We start from the raw sequence: 17,884 nt of genomic DNA on the forward strand, positions 1-17,884 counted from the left end.
GAAAAAGTGCCTTTCATTGCCTATGGAAATCTTCTTGAGCAAGCTTCATTCTCTAGTGCTGTCACTCAATACCTGAAAACCCATGTGTCCAGGATAAAAGCTGGAAAACCATTTTATTGCTATTTGTGAAAAAACAGGTTTTATGTTGATGCAAGAAGGTGACTAAGGAGCTCCTGAATTTGTGTCTGAACAGCATTTTGCCGAGTTGTAGGCACAAAGGAGTAAAAACAAAATGAGAATGGTAGACTTGTGTGTTGGCTCTGTACCAACAGTAATTTCAGCCATGGTAAGCAATCATTTGAACCAAAGGAATCTTGTTACAAGCAAAAATGCTTCAGGTTTGAAGGCATAGGAACAGAACCAAATCCTTGCTCTACTTAGAAATTAGCCTCTGCTGTTACATTAACAGGCCACATCTTAGCAGCAAACATCTTGCTTTATGGTTCTCATTTGTACACTATTGGTAAGATGGTCTAGCTGTACACCTAAGTATTTGTCTCCAAGAAAATTGTATCATGTCTGTAATGTGTTCAGATATGCTTGGATAGAAGTTAAACCATGCATTTGTGATGTAAGAGCTCAATATAATGACATGCCAAGTCAGTATGATCTACTGCATTGTAAATGCTTTGTTTTCTGTATTCTTTGGGTTAATAGAATGTACTCAGATTGAAGATTTTTTAGAACCATAGAATCATCAAATATACATCAGCGGCATTTAGGGCTATGGGCTTAGTGTACTGTATTATAGATATCTTCATTTGGTCAGTGAATTCTAGCAGTCTCCAGAAACAGGTGTAATGTTTGGTGTAGTAGGTTGTTGAATGGTTGGCTTTATGTGTCAGCAGTAGTTTATAAAACATTCTCTTAAACATTTTTAAAGCTACTGCTACTATTTTTACTTAGAGGAACCATTTTAATGGAATGTCAGTGGTTATAATGAACAGTGCTTTTGTCAATACCAGGAAAAAGACTGAGAATTGAAAGCAGTGGCAATATAATTTAGAGTCATAATTATATGACTTGAGGTTATATGACTCAAGGTTATATGAGAAAACATGTTTTTATATGGTCTTTGTCTATGATGTGAACAGAGACTAGTGGATTGATTACTTTCTACTTTAGCATTTGTATGTATATTTACACTTATTAAAAGACTAAAAATCACAGCCATCTTTATTTCAGTATTCTACTTACACAGATGCAGGTGTCCAGACCACTGTCTCTTATGCACATACATAAATACTTAAGGAGTAGCTTTAATTACAACATGACACAGAAAAGCTTTTTCTAGTGGCATCTCTAGTTTGATTAGAAAGCAGAAGCTTCTGCTTATAATTGCTTCTATTAAGATCTATACATTTTTCTTATTTAGTGCACCAAGAACTACTTGGGGATTGAAGCATGCCTTTTAAATAGGTTGTAAACTGCTGGTTCTTTTCCTTAAATTGACTTCTAACACTATTCGTTTATGAGGAAATGGAGTTTAGTTTTTTGGATTGTTTTGGTTCTCCATGAACATTTAAAACTTGGATAAGATTTCTATAGTAACCAAATTATATTTAATGCCATGTAAACAAAGTTGTAAAGAGTCGTACATTACACACAGCTCTGGTGGTAGCAACATAAAGTTAATATCAGTAAATGAGAGAATGGGAAACCAGTTGCCTCCTCTTTCTAGTGTGCAATCAGTGTAAGCATCTCTGTGATGGGCAATTACCTTAACTGCCTGCCTAAAGCAGCAGCGAGTTGCATGATCACTCCAATGCCAAGATTATATCCTCCCCACTACTTGATGAAGAAATTCAGTCTGCACTGATCGCTATCATATAATTTCAGTTTACTGCTTTTAAATTTTTTAAGAAGCAAAAAAAGTGCTAAGCTAACCCAGTTAGAAAGCAATGGAAAAATTAATGTTTCAATCACTACAGAACTGCCTAGGCAAGAAGGCACCTTTAAAAGATCATCCAACCTTTTGGTCCAACCTTTTGTGGGAAAGGAAGCCTCAATGAGATTATTTAGTGCCCTGTCAAATAACATGAAAACCAGTATCAGGAATTCAAATATTGAATACCTATTCAGGTAGTGTACCATAGAGTGACTGTTTAGAATCAGACTGTAAAAGCTTTCTCCTTCTGCTGAAAAATCCCAGAGATTTTCATTTGCTTGCATTAATTTTATTTAACTGATTTGACATTGTTCAGTTGAAATAGATAGAAAAAAATTAAATTGTGATACCTAAAATAATTTTTAATACAGGATATCTCCTTGTAGTTGTGGTATTTCTAGCAAAATGAAATCATGAGCATTCCTAATCCTTTGTTTCAGTCTGTGCTGTTTAGTAATCTGTGAGGGAAGAAAGCCAAATAAACAGCTGGCATGTTTTAGCGGTTACTACGAGCTTCTCTCTTGGCTGTCTCCGTCAAGTATGAGGGATTGCCTGGTGAATTTAAAGGCAGGGCTGAGTGCCACACATTCTCATCTTACACTTTGACTCTGCTGTTACACTGAGCAGTTCTGGCACAAAGGAACTCTACAAGCAGTGTGACTGCTCGTTGGTAGGAGAGAGTGAACCCTCTCCAGGGCCAGACACACACTGTGACACCGGTGCCTCATAAAGACTGTCACAAACCTTTGCAATTGTAGGGCCTCTTTTTCTGGCCATAGTCACTGAAGTCAATACATGCTAACGTATACATGAGAAGAGAAGTAACATCCCTCTATATCACAAAAAGACAAAGACATTATGCACTTTTTGGGTGATGATGAAGTAAGTGTAAAATGGTTATTGGTCACGATAATGAACAACTGGTGGTGGGGATGCAACATGAGGTGTTGCAGTGAAGAAGTTTGTTTCACTTTTGAGAATGACTTTTTCAACAGGGAAAAAATTAGACTTAGCTAATATTCATGAATTAGTATTCATTCTAATTGCAGTCAGCAGAACATTTGCACAGTGTAGCAATATGCAGAATGTTATTGATTATTTTCATTCTATCTTCCATAATTTCTATTTAACTGTTATCAGTTTCAGTCTACAGAAATTGAGATCAATATTACTTTATTGCATCAATGTGGCTTTAAAAAAAAGCACATCACCGATGTTGAATTAACACCAATGAATTGCACGTGATTCATTTTCATAATCCTTTTCCTATCTGAGAGTATTTTATCTCCCTTTATCCCTATTCTTCTGGCATAATATCTCAACTCGTTGCATCTTCACTTCACTTGAGTAGCTACTATTGAGTTACACAATGCTGTGAAATCAACTCTACCATTTGAGAAGTGAGGTGCTACTCTGAACTGGTAATGATTTATGTTTATGCCACGTGTGTGAATACAAATTTACACAAATTGCTTAATTGAATCCAGTAAAAAGTAGATTTGATCAGTGGGTGCTTACAGGTTTGTATCAAGGTTCGCATGAGGAGGTTCCACGTCTCACTGTGGTGTTTAGTTGATACAGTATAATCCCCACATTGAGCTATGAGGTTTAACAAAGCCCGAGTGTGACCTTTGGGGTGCTGAACTCTGTTTGGCTGTGTCTGTTTTAATTTTTTATGTAAAACTTTTTCACATAGAATTTCATAGTTCTAGAAATTTGTTTTTATTTTAAAATATTGGTTATAATGCAGTGCAAAATGCTCTGATCCCTGATCTCAATTTTTTTCTTCCTCGTCCTTATGTCATTAATGATCTCTTCTCTTTAGATAACTGCATGTTTTTTTGTATCTTGTTTATAGATCACTATAGTAAGTATTATGTCCAGCAACTGTAAATTTTCTGTCCAGGCCCCCTATCTTTACTGATTTAGTTACACAGTTAAATATGGGGTTTTCTATATTTCTTTGTCAGATTCTGAGTCTGGTGTAAATGTCCATATCTTTATATATATCTTGTCTTCAGTTTGTGCTGAGTGAATCTTGGTTCAGTAACTTGCTAGTACATCAGCTTAATTGCGGTTACACTTCAGAATATTACAAAACAATGCATACATATAGATGCATACAGTACCTTTCTATGTAAAGATTTTAAGGACACAGATAATAATTTTTAAGTGTGATAATTTAGTTGTCTAAAACCTCTTTTAGGTCTAAGTGTTAGATCCTTATTCACATGTCTATGTACACAAACTTAATCTAAGAAGTTATAGATTCATTTAGACATGCAGTGTGAAAATACTGACAGCACTGCCGGCAGTGCTCAGAGTCTGGCTCATTTCAGAGCTGCCTGCTCTTTGTACCCTAATCCACACCATCCTAAAGTCTTTTACCTGTAAATCTCCTTTTATCCATACCTTAACCCCTAATGAAGTCGGTAAGTGTGATAATTCATCTGCCTTTTCTACTTATGGTAATAAATTTATTTCCCAACTTAATTAAAATGTACATATACAATATTTTTCTGAATGCTGGGATACAGGCCATCCAGTACTAGAATTGTGCATTTCTTTCCACTGACTGATTTCTTTTTACTTATTCTGGTGTCACTCTTCATTTCATTAATTTTTCATTTTCTGCCTCCAGGAAAGTTCTCTCTGATTCTGGCATGTTTCCCTCTTTCTCCCTAGTGAACATACTTGAGACAAAGAAATCTTTTAGCTTTGCAGCACTCTGTGCCTCATCTGTCAGCAACTCGCCTCCATCCATCACACCAAGAGACTCCCTCAAAATCTCCTGATCCTTATCTATTTGTAAAACCTCGTTTGTCCTTCTACCATTGACTAGAATTGTTTTAAAAAAATCTGGTTTACTGTGGTGCTTTTTGTTTTTACTCTTTTAACAGATGTCTCAATTATAGCAATAGTAGTATTTGACTACTGTTTGTAAGCACAATCTTGGGAGGAAAAAGAAAAAACATATACTTAACAGCTGCAAAGTGCTTCAGGACTATATCCTCCTGTAGTTTTTACACGAAACATTCATTGACTTTTCTGAAGCAGCAGAAGGCTTGCCTTTTATTAAACAAAGAAACCAAAGTATACATAATGCACAGTTCACTATAATGGCAGCTCAACCCCTCTGAATTGCCTCAGAAACACGAAAGATCGCAGTTTAAACAGTTTCCACTGGTTTGCATCAGGTGAGCTTATTGTTTGCCACAATCTTTAATGCAACCAGTGAAACCAAAAATGTTGTGTTAGGTGACCCAAGAGTTGCGTGAGGCCCAGAATCCCTATTGTGAATGTTTGTTAGTTACTAAGGATAACAAAAGGAAGAGATAGTTTGAATGTATCCTAGCTGTGAACAGTGGCTAGTTTTGTTAAATTGTCTGCCTCTGCAAGAGTGTCCAATACCCTTTTGAACATGAATAATTTTTAGATTTCAGATGAAGAGACAAGACACACCAATGGATTTCAGGCTTATTCCAAAACTTCTTTAATATCGACCAGCTCAATTTTGCTAGTACAGTCTGAAGTAGTGTACCAAGCAGTGCTTGGATGTCAGGGACAGGGCAGGTGCTCATATAGTTTGCATAATGGATGAAGAATTTAGGATTAATGTGTAAATTGTCAGTATGAAATTAAAAAGTGTAGCCTTTATTTTCAGAAGGTTCTCATGAGTCATTTGAACGGGTTTCAGCAGAGCTCTTATACAGTAAGAGTTGTCATTCACTTCTCTTAAACAATTTCTGAGATGAGCAGTCTTAGAGGAGACAACCTTTAAGTAATACTTAACTAATGTAATAAATTAATGAATTAATTGCATCTGAGTCTTTAATAAATATTGTCATTAATTTTCCTGTCAGTGGCATTTTGGTCTTGTCTTGTGTACAAAAAGTATCAGTGCCTACCATCAGCTAGGGTAGACAGGTACAGATAGAAATGCAGTCCTTGCTGTAAAGAACTAGGACTATAGGTACTGTATGGCAGGTAAAAAGAACATGGATGGTGAAGTGCAAGCAAGCTGGAAGATATTTGAGGTCCGTGTTACAGGCAGTGATCACACAGTTCACTCATAAGGGCTGCTTCCTAATCTTTGTCAAGGTTTTGCTGGAGCATCACCACAAATGAAAGACTTGAGGAGCAATCAGAGCTTTGCAAGTTATACAGCTTTGCAAGTGTTAACAGGAAACAGTAATGTACGAAAGACAACTCAGGGGAAATGCCAGAGAGCGTTAGAAAACTGCACAGTTGCATGATGAAGACTGGCATTTTTCTTCAGAACTTTTCTTTCCAGGCAAGAATAGTCTATATAGCACTGGCTACAGATTTCTCGTTGTCTTCTAAATCTTGCGTGTTGTCTTCTAAATTTTGCGTATCTAAATGCTCATTATCACTGTTACATAATACTGTTTTGATTAACTGATACGTCATCAACTTAGACTTGAATTTTTGCAATTCTAATCTGGATTTTTGCTCAAATCTCTTAGCTACCAACCCAGTTATATTCTCAGATAACCCAGTCTTTTGTTTAAAAATATATTGAGTTATATTGGAATATATTTCTAATATATACTGTTGTACATTCTAATACATAAATATAATAAGGATAGTTAACCTCCACCTTCAAACCATCCTGACAATTTTTAAGCCTAAACTCATATTCAGAACATATCTACTGTCTCCAAAATGGGCATTTCTAAAGACTTTCTATTTTCATATATAGAATTACAGAGTCACAGGATAGTTACGGCTAAAAGGGACTTCTGGAGGTATAGTCCCATCTACCTCATCAAAGCAGGGTAAGCTAGAACAGGTTTCTCAGGGTTGAGAAACCTATGGCCCAGGTTTCTCAAGGTTGTATTCAGCTGGACTTTGAATGTCTCCATAGATGGAGATTCCACAACTCTCTGACCAATCTCTTCCAGTGTTTGGTCATAGTAAAAAAAGCCCCAACAATTCTAATGTTGAAATGGAATTTTCTGTATTCTGCCTATTGCTTGTTCCTGTTGTCTCTTTTCCTGTTACTGGATATCACTGAAAAGAGTCTGGCTCCCTCTTTAATGCATGTCCCAGTCAGGCATTTATATACACTGATAAGATGCTCCTAAACTATCTGTTTCCCAGGATAAGCAATCCCAGCTCTCAGCCTCTCCTTGTATGAAAGATGCTTCAGATCCCTTCATCATTTCTGTGGACTTTTGCAAGACTTTATGTCCATACGTTTCTTGTACTGAGGAGCCCAGAACTGGATACAGCACTCCTGGAGTGGCCTCACCAGTGCTGGGTAGAGGAGAAGGATCACTTCCAATAAGCTCCTGGCAATGTTGTTGGCCTTTTTTGTCCCAAGTATGCATTGCTGACTTTGGGTCAACTTGTCCACCAGGAGCCTTGGGTCTTTCTCTGCAAAGCAGCTTATCAGCCAGTCAGCTGCTTGACTTTTCTAATGCCTTGGTGCAGGAATTTGCATTTCCCAGGTGATCAGGTCTTGCCTGGTCTCTCACTAACCTCATTTCTATAAAGTCTCTTACTTTCCCTTCCCAAGATTCCTGTTTCACTTACAAAATCTCAAGTTTAGGATTATGTACTTTATGAAGACTTTGTCATGTGTAAATCAGATTCAGTGATGAGCTAATCCAAATTCTCGGGGTATTTAGATATAGATTTGATTTCTTACCTCAAATTATTTTGGTTTGGATTGCATAATTAAACAATGGTAAAATGTTTTCTGGTTTATAGTCAGTCTCAGCCAAAGATTTTGCAATCCTTGCCCATATCTGTGTTTACGGAAGACTAAGGACAGAATAGATTTGCACATACCCCTTCCTGACAGAGCATTTTTCAAGAATTCCTCACTATCTGGCTATTTGTGTTTTCCTCTTGCATTTTCTGACTTTGTTATTAATTTTCCACAAAATATTGAGCACCAACTCTTCTGTACCTTTCTTAATTAAAAAATTAAATTAAAAAATCCCTTGAGGTTACCAGTACAAGACCACTTGGCATGACATGCACTTCCATGTTATCCTATGGCACTTGATGTTTTCATGCACGATATCCTTCTTCAAAAATCCCATTGTCTAGGCAGAAAATTCCTGCCTGTCCTTTACAGTATTGCGGTATTGCTGTGTCAGGTTTGCTACTGCAGCAGCTGGTAACCTGGAGCATGTGGTGCCTGGAGGACATACGGTCCTTCTATGGTTGGAGAACTGTTAAACTCATGCAAAAAAGTTCCTTATGAAGAGACTTGTTTGCTTGGCCCAGTAGGGCTGGCAGTTGACAGTCAACTAATTTGGAATCAGGAAATTAACAGAAACACACAATGTCAGGAAGGGAAACTTTTGCTTGGGACAGGGAAGCATTTGACATTCCAGGAAGGCCCCATGAGGCTGACATTTAGCCTGTAGGTGGCAAAATGCCATGCTGGGAGAGACTTTTACTGGAGAACCATACACTTCACTGGAAGACTGGAAGGCAGAAAGTTCTCTTGCTATGTGCAGATAATAGTACTTCTAGTAAAAGTATTGAATCACCAGTTTTCCTAGGGACACCACCCAGGAGCAGTAAGGCACCTCCCTCTGGTGTCAGGTAGACTGCAGTCCTGGACCAGCAGTAGGACACTGCTGCCTGTCCTAGGTTTCCATCACCCACTTCCAGTCTGGTCTGCCCAGACACGAGACGACCTGTTCCTCACAACCTGAGACCACCATCACTTACTAGATATCCACTAGATCACAGCTAGATTTTCAGCTTAATTTTTTCTCCAGCTGCCCTCTATGATGTGGGTAAAGACACAGACTTCTTGGTATTTGCTCCAAGAGCCTACTCCAGCACTTTGGGAAAGACCTTAAAATGCTAGACAGTGAGAAAAAGCACAACTTAGACAATGAGAAGTAGCAGAACATTGTTGATCTTTCTGTGTCTTTTCAGTTTCAGGAACTGGGGAGAAGGCTATACTAAGAAAAGAAATATAAGGAATAAAGTTTTTAGGTGTTGATTGCACAAGACAAAAATGGGACAAAGATGGGATATACTCTCACAAACAAGCCTTTCCCCAACTTCACATTGTTGAAATTACTCTACAGCCTTTGTATAAGAAATTGGATAAATTATGTATTTTAAAATATTACTCCTTGTTAACAGTATGTCTGTATCTGGCAGTAAGTAATGTTTGTTTTCTTAAAAACATTTTACAAAAAACCCAGTAGGGCTATTTTCTGGACATCATGACATTTTAACTTTAAATTTCTTCATTTCTTCTCTCAGCCCAGAAGACAAATGCCATCACAGTATACCCTCATTCTGGGTCAAGCTCTTAGCTTCTGATATGTAAAACAGCATCCTCAGATGACACTGAAAGAGTGATTGGACCAAGACTATGTTTGCAGGATAGAGGAGAAGCATCTGGCATCAGAACCAGGGAGCATGTGGAGGGAGGAGAAATGCTGGAATGTGGCTGGGGGACATCCTCCAGTGAGGCACTCAAAGTTGGCGGGTGCTGGGGGCAACTGTCTCTTGCTCCATGCTAGGTGGTGAGCACAGCAGTGGTGCCTACTCACTGCTTTCGCAGGTTCAGAGCCATACTTTTAGCATGAATACTGGAGGAAGGCCAAACAGGAACAGATGGATAGGGAAAGATGTGTGTGAATATAGATGGTGGAGATGGCATAAGCCTTCATGCAGAGGAGTCCAGGGTACAGTTAAATTGTATTTTATAAAACTTACTTTTTTAACAGTTGCATGGGCTGGGAATCAGTCCATTTCCACTGTAAAATGTGTCCTAACCATTGTAGACAGATAGGAGAGAGTACAGGAGAGAACAGATTTAAGCGTTTAGTGTTGCTTCTTATTAGTTTATGAGGGGGAAAATTCAGCATGGGTTGGATGATCTTGTCCTGCCTTTTATGGTAAAACCTGGAGGAGTTTAAGCTTGAAGGACAGTTAGTAGAAAAAAGTGGGATATAATTGTTGGGAGAATAGGAGGAGAGATTTAGAAGGAATGGTGAGAGACATTTTCAGCTTTTAAGTAGGTAAGTTAACAGTCATGATACCAGGTGGGATGTAGAGGAATGACCTGCCTGATATACCTACAGTTTGGATTTTCATCACTTTTGTTTCTGGGACTATGCCCATTTAAGTTGTACTAAAATTTGTCAGTAAATAGGTTAGGGCCTTCCAAAGACTACAGTGAGGCAGAGGGTAAATGCTCACATGGAGCATGAATTGCAAAGTAGGCCACTGTGAATTGTGTGGGTTCTGGTGTTCAGAATCACACAGAATCACAGAATCAACCAGGCTGGGGAAAACCTCTGAGACCACTGAGTCCAACCTATGATCAAACACCACCATGTCAACTAGACCATGGCATTAAGTGTCATGTCCAGTCTTTCCTTAAACACTTCCAGGGACAGTGGCTCCACCACCTCCCTGGGCAGCCCATTCCAATGTCCAGTCACCCTTTCTGTGAAGAATGTCTTCCTAATGTCCAACCTGAACCTTCCCTGGCGCAGCTTGGGATTTTGTCCTCATGTCCTATCACGAGCTGCCTTGGAGAAGAGGCTGGTTCCCACCTGGCTGCAACCTCCTTTCAGGTAGTTGTAGAGAGCAATAACGTCTCCATGACCCTCCTCCTCCCCAAGCTAGAGAACCTCCTCCTCCCCAAGCATCCCTCTGATGCTCCTCATAAGACTTCAGACCCTTCACCAGCTTCACTGCTCTTCTCTGGACCCGCTCCAGCACCTCAATGTCCTTCCTGAATTGAGGGGCCCAGAACTGAACACAAGATTTGAGGTACAGCCTAACCAGTGCCCAACACAGGGGAACAATCACTTCCCTGGTCCTGCTGGCCACATTATTTCTGATTTATAGTCAGTTGGCTCGTGTTCAGCTGCTCTTGACCAGCACACCCAGGCCCTTTTCCACTGGGCAACTTTCCAGCTGCTCTTCCCCAAGCCTGTAGTGCTGCATGGGGTTGTTTTGATCCAAGTGCAGGACCTGGCACTTGGCCTTATTGAACCTTATACAATTGGCCTTGACCCATCGATCCAGCCTGTCCAGATCCCTCTGCAGGACCTTACTACCCTTCAGCAGATCAACACTCCCACTCAACTGGGTGTCGTCCGTGAATTTGCTAATGGTACACTCAATCCCTACATGCAGATTATCAGTAAAGATAATAAACAGGACTGGTCCCAACACTGATCCCTGGGGGACACCACTTGTGACCAGACACCGACTGGATGCAGCAACGTTCACCACCACTCTCTGAGACTGGCCATCCATCCATTCTTAACCCAGGGAAGAGTGCACTTATCCAAGCCGTGAGCTGCAAGCTTTTCCAGGAGTATGCTGTGGGAGACTGGAACTGAGCCAGTCTTGTGGGGAGCGCTGGCAGGCCTTGTCCTGTCACCACCACCGGGTTTCAGCCGTGTAGTACATTGGCTCCACAGTGCTCTGTGATGAATGTGGTGATGGGTTTGTCAGTCTCCAACTGCTTTGCCACAGGCCATCTTCCAGGGATTAAGACAACCTCGATCTCTGCTGGGATGGGGTCTAGAGGTACGTATACCATCTCTTTAGTGTCACTACTAAATTTAACAGAGAACCAGGAAGTTGGTCTTTCATATTCTAGTTAGTGACTAATTTAAAGGACATTGTGAACTTGTAATGCAGATTGTGGATGACCAGTGCTGTTCAGAGAGAGTGACCTAGCTTTGGTGGTGGTAAGTCTGTCCCTGACTAGGCTTCAGTGGTGCCTCTGCCTCTTTCTTTCACATCGCAAATATCCAGTTGTCACACAGAAAAAGTCACAGGAAGCTGAAGGAGAGGACCAGACAGGGCTTTATATGTAGGGTTCAGTAGTGATTCAGGGCTTTGATTGTGCAAAATAAAAGGGGAACATGCACCAAGTACTACAAAGGCCTTTCTAAAGGATACAAGAGAGCTTTAGAGCATACAACAACTGCTCATGTTGCCTTATTCCTAGTCCTCAGATGCCCTGAAGAAGCCTGAAACATAGACATGTGGAATATTGCTATCTGGGAAGCTGTCTTCATGCTGATGTAGCCAGGAAGGTCTCCCAGCTGAATGTGAGTCAGAAACAAGAGAAGTTCTTGTAATTGGGGTATGGTAAGGTTAAAAAAAACTTTGTACCATGAAAAAACTCTTTAACGTCTGGATCTTAATTCAAACTTCTGCCATGAAAAAGAAAGCATCACCAAAACACTAATACAGAAGGTGAGGTAACTATCTAGTCTCCCTCCACACGAGCATTTCCAATGGTTTGAAGCTGAGTGAGAAGGAAACACAAAAAGTTGTAAAGCAGCAGGTGCATTCTTCCCATGTGCTGAGATGCCCAGGCATGTCTTGTACTAGATCAGTTTTGCACATCAGTTATATGTTTGAGAAACACATGTTGCTTCTTTTATTTAAAAGTTTTTATGGTAAAAGACTAATATGTTTTCCACACTAGGACTTGAGAGTTGAGATCTGCTTTTCTGTAAAGTACATTGATAAATGCTATAAAATATTGTAGTTAACCTGCATTTTAAAGCTGTTCTTTGATGTATTATAATCTTGAGGGGGTTTGTAATAGAGAAAAAGAAGAAAATAACCTGGGATTAATTATACATGGGTGTACTTTGTTTCAGCATGAAAGTCCACTTACATACTTCCATGTGATTCAAGATAAGACGAGGGGCAGTCTGTATTGTTGCCTGAATTAAGATTTCTTTCTAAATTTAGCATCTTAGTTATATAACAATGCATATGCTTGTTTCTGTAGACAGTGAGAACAAAGGAATGTTGTCTTGCACTGACACCAAAACAATGTAGTAAGGGCAGTTATGCCTTCTGTTGCATGTTTAAAACTTGCTGCTTAAAACCTTATGGAAGGAAATACATACTTCCAAAGCAAACAGACAATATCAGTGTCTTACGGTCACAAGGAAAACATAACCTTAAATAAATTTTCATTATTATACCTTGCATTAGTGGGCTACTAAAAATACACTCCAAGTATTTTGATTCTTCTTCACTAAATGGTAATTAAAAACTTTTTCTAAAATAACTGTAGAATCCAGTAGCTTACTTAATTTCACATGTTTTCTTCTTTCTCAATGCTGATCAACAGTGAAAGTTTGTGTAATTCAGTATTTATAACTGAAAGCACATAATAGACTATGTTTAATAAACTGGTCCACAGAGTGAAACTGTGCTAACTTTTGTCTTAGGGACACAATTTACGTCATCTTTCAGAGCTACTGATAAACACATTGGGCTATTTGTATTTTAGTTTAGTTCTCAATTTATTATTGGCATATTAGCAGTATTTCATAACAACAGGTTATATTGCAACACAGTTCACATAAATATTACAAACAGCAAAAATGCAGGCTATGATTTTATTAGCGATAATAATAAGGGAAATGGCCTGCATGAAATACGTACAAAGACCCCAAATAATGTATTATCTTGAACAATTAAACAACCTACATGTCCCTCAAAAAAAAAAAAAAGCATCAGACACAGAGAGGCAGAACAAGAGCATTAGAATTTAACAGTGTGATGGTCAGAGGTTTGTTCTCTGCAGAAGATGATTAGACTTTCAGAACATACCAAATTAAACTCTGGAGTGATGCCAGTACTGCAGAGTCCTTAAGAGAGTTCAAAGATGTAGCCAGGCAGCCTTTACCTTTGCTGTGCTGTGTCTCCTCTTTAGATCTTGTTCTAATGTTGTTAACTGCTTAATTACCAAGTGAAACACTGAGATCTAACCCACAGGAATCATTTATAAAGCATATTATCTATCTGATATAGAATATCTGATTTTACTGAATAAAACAGTTTTATCTTCTATCCTTGAATGCTATGGTGGTAAGCAGGCTAGGTATAAATATCTAGTCAGAGAAAAGCAATTATACTCACTGATTTTGTCTTTTCTGAAAGACATACTTACAAGGTCTCTGTTCAAAAATAATTTCCAAAACTTTCAGTGTTAGCTTTAAAAAAATTCACCTCTGTCCCTGAACCTGAGAGATGTTAGTCTCCTTAAGACATAAGAAGGTTTCTTAAGGAAGGGAAGGTGAGTGAAGTGAGAAAAATAGTAATCTGTTTTACAGTTGTTCACACTTGAATGCATGTTGTCTGCACATTGTTGTTTATTTATTTATAAGAGATACTGAACATCTATGGCCAAATGTTAGCTGTTAATGTTAGCACTCTATGCTAAAATATCCTTGAAGCACATAAATTTAGGACAAGCAGATATAATAGAACAACAGATAATTTCTTCCAGCCTGATCCTCCAAGGTTAATATGAGCAACTGATTTTTAAATGGAAAATGGTACCGATTACTCCAGTGCATACTGTATACCTCACTTAAGCTTGAAATACTGGTATGCTTGTCAGTTTTTAGTCTGATCAAAACTTGTGACTCTTCATTTAGATTTTATCTTAGAACTCAGTTTCATGACTACTTGGGTTGTTTAGCATTTGAAAGATCAGGTTAGAATGATTAATCTTAATTATGCACATCTCCTGTGAAATTATGCAAGTCTTGACCTATAATAGGGTTAGAGATGACAGGGGGGATTGAGGAGATTAAGTTTCTTTGCAAGGATAGATATGCATGCAGAGCTGAATCCAGATACTCAGCAGCAAAAGTCTCATGGTCCAATGCTGGAACAGCTTGACATGTCTAGCACCCACTGAAATCAGTAGGATTAATAGATGCTCAATAAGGGCTATTGTCTTGTAATCGGTACAGGACTTGAAAACAGAAATATAAATCTTTGCGGATCAATTCTTTTCATTGTGTTTTAAATCTTATTACTTTTTTTTTCAAGTTTTGGCAAATGTGAATGTGGTTAATTTACTACCATGAGCATTTCCTTTTAGCAGTCATATTAAAGGTGATTTGTAGGTAATTGCAGATTGGAGCCTTACAGCGTATTTCGTCTGTGTAAAATACTCAGAGCATTGAGTCCACCATATTGTTGTAAAAATTATCACAATATTTGCCATTTCTGGTACATGTCACAAATAATGGATTAAATTTATGACATTTTCTCACCCTTGTCCTATTTTTTTTTTACTGAAAACAGAATGTATTATTAGAGACAAACAGACATGCCAGCCACTAAAAAGTGAATGTAATTCCTTCTTTGTCGCAGATTTTTGTAAGATGAAAACCTGGCCTATGGTTAACCCCCAATAATGGAAGAAAAATAATTAAATATTGCCTCAAAATAATTATGGTTATTGAAAATATAATCATCCCCATTCATTTTTTGGTAGCACTTTGGTAGTATTGTTTTATAATATGCTAAGATAAATTTATGCATTTTGAAAATATGTATTTGTAAACAATAAACATAAGTGGTATTTTGGAGTACATCTGGTACATGTGTGAGATAAAGTTTAGAATATATGTAAATTGTGTAGCATTATAGCTGGTAGGAAATTAGGCTCATTTTAAATTTAGTTTGCCTTTTAATGTCAGTCATATTTTAAAAAAATGCTGTCGAATGATAGTCATCTTTATTGTCAGTAGGGATTGAATTAGAGACTTAAAAAAAAAAAAAGAGAGTGAGCATTTAGAATTTGAAATAGAAGAAAGTAAGACTGCAATCTGGTACCCCTTAAACATCAGTAGAAATGTTCCTTCTGACTTTGTTGAGAACTGGATCGTGAAAAAGAACAGGCATAGGCTGTGGCAAACTCATTTTTGTGGAACAGTCACGAAAAATGAGGCAGCTTCTGTACTGCAAAGGGGATTCCAGTAGCAGTCTACTAAACAGAGATGAGTGGTTAATCAGGTAAAGGAAGGAGAAATTGGAAGACTTAAAAGAACAAAAAGTGTACTTTAAAGGAAGCAAAGATGTACTGAGAAGGAAGAAGGAAAAGGAATTAAAAGCTTACTGGGAGAAAATGTTGAAATACATTATACAAAAGGGAAAGGATGAGAGTGGTAACACATGATGTGCAATGTAAAGGAGGATACTTGGAAGGGAGATGACTAGTAGGGATTAAACAAGAAGGGACTGTAGAAAGTGGAAAATCAGCAATGACGATGTCCTTCCCTGCCAGTAGCAGCAGCTCAGGAGCCTTGATTTCCAGAACAGATGAGTGAAATCACGAGCTTTGGCAAGAGGTGTACAAATCACCTCATGAAAGGTAGGAGAGGAAATCTGGGACATGCTGAGCTGTGGAGGTAGGTAGGGAATTGAAAAGAGGATTTAATACTGTAAAAATGACTGTTGCTGTTATGTTTTTAAATGTGTGAAATTTTAAGTGGTTTTTTCTGACAAACTAGCAAAAATCATGTGCTCATTTGGGATCTCCATTTCCTCAGCTTGTTAAAAAACTAGAGAGAACATGGACCAGAAACACTCTGTAGGCTAAATTCCTGAACTTCAACCTTATTTGTAACTCCACTAGCTTTTCCAGGCATTATATATGACATATCTGTGTACTTACGAACCAAAATACTAACTGCTACTGACACAAATGCCAAAATTTATCCTTGGTGTGTCTACAGTGAGTGCTACCAGAGATGAATTTCCCCTTGTGTTCTTAGCTCAGGCATTCAGTGTGAAATTCAATTTTTCCTGACATTATTAGCTCTGCTGTTCTGCTAGAACTGGCTGATACTACAGGCCCCAGAGGTCGTATTCCCAATTTATTTCTATGACCACTGAAGTCTGTGTCAAGACTTGTGGATAAGGATTAAATCTAATCTTTCGAGTGCATTATTTCAAGTTTCATAACTAAAGAAATGTTGAAAAAATAGGAAAGACTTGGTAATCTCAATTAAGAGCAACTAGGAGATAGGACCACCACCCCCACCACATGCCAGTAGAAATGAATAGTGAATTAGGTAGTGAGAGTTGTCCTGGGTGCTGCTAACTAGAGCTTTAGCTCTGAATGGCACCGCCTTTCCATAATGTGTGAGATACACAGGAGTGATGTGAGGTGAAAGGGAAATCAAAAATTGCTGAATTTGGTTTCAACTTCTACATGACAAAAGATGGTTAAAAAAACCCCCAACAATTTATTTCCTTGCAAAGGTCTTAATCATGCAGCGAACTCATGCACAGCTCAGACTGCCTTCTATCGAAACACCAGGGGCTGGAGACAGTCTATTAACTGCAGGCTGTTATATTCTCTCTTTCACTATCTATTTAAAATACAAGACAAATTTTCCAACCTTATCTTCAAAGGCTTCATTTTGTATGGATAAAACAAGGTCCAGAGTCAAGAACTGCTGAGAGTCATCTGCCTCTGTTCTCTTCCCAGGTTTTCTCATAGTGAGGCTCAGACACCTATTCAAATACAAATAAAAATTCAAATATCACTGTAGGGAGTAGGAAGGTAGTTATAAGGATTATCTAGTCTCATTGAGTTTACTAAAAACATATGCTAACATCAGGTGCCTCTTGTGGTCTTGATTACAGTGGTCAGAGTGACTCAAGCTGATTAGAAGGTGGCTGATGACTAATGCTGATGGAAGAGTAAGTTTTGTGTCTTTCTGGAATTACCTCTGTATCAGAATCCCTTTTCTCAAAACAAGTATGTGAAAGAAATTTCTGTCAAATGAATTATCAGTGTTATATTATTTTCCACTTAAAAAAGAATATTTATACCTTGAGGCATTTTGTTTGGAAACACTACAGTACTGTGCTGTGTCCATGTGCACCACCATTGTCTCAGAGGAGTCAAAGTTCAGGAATTTCATGACGCATTTTGCTCTAGGGAGCAGTGTCCTTGTCTGGACTATATCTTCCGTTGTGCCTTGCAGTTGTGGTAGTCCTGTGATGCCTTAAAGGTATTGATCTAGATGATAGAATAATATGGATGGGTTTTGGTTTACTGAACCCAAAACAAAAGTAAATGGTGTTGATATCCACAACACTGGTAAATGTTATGAAGATCACAGTGCTTTACTTTTGAGGTTCTTCTGTGTCTTACTGTGAAATATTGATTAAAGTCATGCTTGT

The 17,884-nt window shown here is 38.3% G+C and overlaps 1 protein-coding gene across 18 annotated transcripts in view; it reads left to right on the top strand.

Annotated features, from left to right (window-relative positions):
• Window positions 1–17,884, top strand: part of MYT1L (myelin transcription factor 1 like) — a 299,550-nt gene that overhangs the window by 126,072 nt on the left and 155,594 nt on the right. Inside the window, exon 3 of one of the 18 annotated variants that reach the window (XM_018088864.2) lies at window positions 11,871–11,973. The exons of the other annotated variants lie outside the window; for them this stretch is intronic. The gene's annotated coding sequence lies outside the window, so the exon portion shown is untranslated. The remainder of the gene's footprint in view (window positions 1–11,870; window positions 11,974–17,884) is intronic. 18 annotated transcript variants of the gene reach the window in all.

This window comes from Manacus vitellinus, unplaced genomic scaffold (assembly GCF_001715985.3).
Source record: "Manacus vitellinus isolate BGI_N305 unplaced genomic scaffold, ASM171598v3 scaffold_11_pilon, whole genome shotgun sequence".
NCBI lineage: Eukaryota > Metazoa > Chordata > Aves > Passeriformes > Pipridae > Manacus > Manacus vitellinus.